The sequence below is a fragment of the Vollenhovia emeryi genome, unplaced genomic scaffold, assembly GCF_000949405.1.
Source record: "Vollenhovia emeryi isolate VEMERY1.0 unplaced genomic scaffold, V.emery_V1.0 DF939429.1, whole genome shotgun sequence".
In the NCBI taxonomy this organism is placed as follows: domain Eukaryota; kingdom Metazoa; phylum Arthropoda; class Insecta; order Hymenoptera; family Formicidae; genus Vollenhovia; species Vollenhovia emeryi.
The window spans coordinates 60,010-64,172 of NW_011966937.1; the positions used below are offsets into that span (position 1 = coordinate 60,010).

At 45.9% G+C, this 4,163-nt stretch overlaps 1 pseudogene; it reads right to left on the reverse strand.

Annotated features, from left to right (window-relative positions):
* Positions 1-1,155, reverse strand: part of LOC105557714 — an 11,660-nt pseudogene extending 10,505 nt beyond the window's left edge.
* Between the last annotated feature and the right edge of the window lie 3,008 nt (positions 1,156-4,163).

The window sequence follows — 4,163 nt, forward strand, 5'->3', positions numbered from 1 at the left end:
TAAAGTGAACATTTACCCAAATTTTTTGTGTCGGACAAGAGCTGCGTTCGGCAATGCAAATCTAGGACGTCGGAGCGCTCGCTTGAGTGAACGAGAGAAGGAAGAGGAAGATCACTTCGACACTTAAGATTAGCTATGCTGAACGTAAGAGAACTAACTATAAAAACACATTGCACATTCGTATACTTACTTTTGTTGTTATTACGAGAGAGAATCCCAAAAGGATCGATCGATTGCACTACACGGTTCTCAGACCGAGATATATTACATTACATTATTATTACAAAACATACGTCACCGATGGCGCACACTCACAATCGGTTACACAGTCTTTTGTCACGCTAGTGGCACTTGAAAAGACACCTCACAACAGTCCCTAATGCGACAAATATATATCAATCACGAGACACGTTATCACGAGACACGTTATTATTAAATAAATCGGCACAAAGGCTAAGGTTCACTCTATTTACGGGCGCTCGTATAACTCGGTAACGTCAGTCACGTCAGCCGCGTTTGCGAGCGCCAGGTGCGGCAGAAATATGAAAAGGAAATCGTAGCCGGGGTTGACGACGACGACGACGACGTAGACGACGTTTCTTACGCGAAATTCACAACCGCGGACTTTGCATTGCAATATCTCCACTCATGGGGCACGTAGGAGAAAAGTAAAAACACTTTTATTATGCAAATCGTACCCAAGCTATCGATTAAGCGCAGTCTCAAGTTCGTCGGATCAGCCGTTGTTGAGATCCGAAATTCAGAGGGCCCGTCAACTCTCGCACTCGCGTAAACTACACGGTCGGTCTCGCGCGTGCGGTTCTAGCTTGTCACTTTAAGCTTTTCGCTTATACTTGGCGCAAGACACTACCGTGTCTCGTGATACTTGACTCCGTAACGTTCAACAGATCTTTGAAAAATTTCCAGCATTGCGGTTACTTCCATGTTACCGGCTGACCCTACGTGATTCGATAAACATTGTTCTTCGTGATCTTCTTTCCATTCTTCGTATTCAGCAGTATTTTGACGTTTCGTCCAGTACTCGCACGATTTACAATAACCAGATTTCACGATAACGTCCAAACGTTTTCCGGTGTAATATCCAATAACAGAACAAATACCAAACAATGAATTGAAACTGCGTTTTCTCCACATGTCGTCTCCAGAAATTGTAAGTTCGGAAGTATCTTCACACTTTTTTGTACGCAAGTTTTTTTATTTCTTCTTTCACGGCCTTCTTTAGTAACAATTCGTAAACTGCTGAAGCGGCCTTGTGTATTTGTTGGACGATTAGATCGTATGTAGTTTGAGCGACAGGAGGCAAATCCATCATTCCACAAACTTTTCTCGCGCCACGCAAACCAACACCTAACAAACGCATTGCAAATATAAATCGTCTATTAATTTCCTTTTCCAGAACCAATAAGCGGGCAAGATGGAATTGAAATTGGACTGCAAGATGGACACACAATCACAATTTTGAAACCAAGCCCGCGAGTGCTTGCTGGTTTAAACTGCACATCAGATTCGCACTTTTTGCATTTCACATGCTCAGAAATTGTTGAAAACACAGTGATGAAATTTAAAATGCGATATCCGATGCATTCTTCTTCAGGAACATATATCCCTTCCAATTTTTTCGCCGAAGCGCTGGTATACGCTGTCTCCTTTTCTGCTTCGTATCTATTGACAGGAGTTCTTTTCTTCCTTTTTAGATATTTTCTAAATTTATCCGACTTACGCATTTTTCTGGAACCCTTTTTCTTCTCCATTTTAATCAAAAAATTAATTTCTCTACATATTTCTTACGATTTTCTTGCGTTGCCACTCTTATAACGAAATCGAAATGAACGAAAGAAATCGGCGAAAAACAGCAGATATATGCTCCGCAAGTTTGATCGTGTTTTATATGGGCGCAAACGTCGAGCGCGTTCGAACACGTCGTCGATCGCATGTCACCGTCGAGCGCGTTCGAACATGACGACGCGCTCGCTTAAAATATGCTATATCTTCGGCAATTTTAAAAGAATGGCTTTCAAATTTACAGGGAATATTTTCAAGACTTCATAAGTAGGGTATATAGGGGGATTCTAACCCATGGAGCTCCGAGGGGGGAGCGGGGCGGGGGGGTACTCCGTGGCGAGGGGACAGCGGGGAGGAGGTACTCCGTGGCGAGGGGACCGCGGGAGGAGGGAAGTACGCGACCTTGAAGTCACGCAAGGTGTTGACCTGTCACTACGTGACATGTAACAGATATCTAGGTGCTGACCTGTCATTCGTTTCGATACTTTTTAGCGCGGACACCTGGACAGGTATTCTTATGAGTCACGGGGTCAAGCGCCGAAACCTGGCTGTTGACAGTGACTTTCTTATCAAGGTGAACGATGTGGAGGAGTTCCACGTTTATTATTCCACGACGCTTGGCGATCCGCGGGGCGCGGGGAAGGAGATATTCTGCGGCGATCCGCGGGGGCGCGGGGAGGGGGAGGACCACGACGCTATGCGATCCGCGACGCGGTGGCGCGGGGAGGATGTCATGCGTGTAATAGATATCACCGGAAGATGACGATATACAAATGATTAGCGCAGACACACAGCTGCGCGCATCCATGGCATGAGTCATGAGGTCAAGCGCCTAAACCTGGCTGCTGACAGCGACTTTTTTGTCTAGGTGCGTGATGTCAGGGAAGTTCCGCGTTTAAACTCACACCTACTGCATCGGCATGTAATAGATATCACCGGAGACGTCTATATCTTTGATTATTCTTATTTTCCATGTTATGAGTCACGGGGTCAAGCGCCGAAACCTGGCTGCTGACAGTGACTTTCTTATGATATATAATCCGTCCGGAAGCCTGCTGCACCACAGTAGGAGATTTCATACGAGATTGAGAAGAAAAACATTGTGGACAGTATAAAGTCCGAAAAGACGCTAGCGCGACAACATGGAACGACGAGAGCAAGATCTGGTGGAACGAGCCCACAGGATCACCACATTGGGTGATTATTTGGGGTGGCTGCAACAATGCCACGAATGGATCGCAGAACTAGAGGAACACAGCCGTGTCAAACGTCCGAGGCTATCCATCGGTAACAAACAATCGCTGGTGGCTCGAATCGCGCGACTCGAGAGTGTCGCGCAACTCAAGTGCCGAGTTGAAAGACGATTCGTACATTTCGGGGGTGGTGGTGCAGGGCCTTCTTCGAGAGCGCAACTGTCGTGGCGCGAGATCGACACCGCGTTCGAAAACCGCGTACTTACCGGTGCGGTGATTAACGTGGAGTACATCGAGCCGCGGAAATTTCTCGATGACGCTCGCGATATCGTGATCGAGCATGTGCGAGACCCTATCGAGCGCTATAATTGTGTAAAGGTGAATACTATGTTCAACGGAGAGTTTGTGGCGGGTGATAAACGTGCAAATAAAAGCATAAATACAAAAACTATGAACTGTTTATTACAACGGACCTAGAACAGTGGTACGAGTCGCGCGTAATCGGTCCGACTCTAGCTGAACTCGAAGAGCGTGATAGCGGGTGGGCGCTGGCGCGTATACACAACGTGACCATTAACGTGCACACGTGCAATCCTATGCGCGCGGGATGTCATATAGACATGCCAGAAGAGGTGAAACGAAAGAAAGCAGTGATCAACGTACGATCAACAGACAATGCGTGTTTCGCGTGGTCAGTAGTCGCTGCTCTCTTTCCGGTTAAAAGATACACCGACCGCAAATCGTCGTATCCGCATTAAAGTGATGTGTTAAACCTGCGAGACGTTCCAATGCCGATGACATTAAGTGGTATTAAAAAGTTTGAACAATTGAACAGTATTTCCATCAATGTGTACAGCATCGATGAAAAGAACAATTGTGAACGCGCAATCGTACCGCTACGAGTTGCTGACGAGAAGAAGGAGATGCACGTGAACCTATTATACCTGCAAGATCAGGGGGGTGCCGAAGTGGGCCACTTCGTCTGGATAAAGAATTTATCCCGCCTCGTCAGTTCTCAGCTCAGTAAACACAAGGAGAAGAAATACATTTGCGATCGGTGAGTATCGACAAGATTTGTGAAACTTATTTTATTTGAAAAAATATATATTTAAAAATTTCTGTCTTTCCAGATGTTTGCACTACTTTAGCTCCAACGTCCAGTTGCAA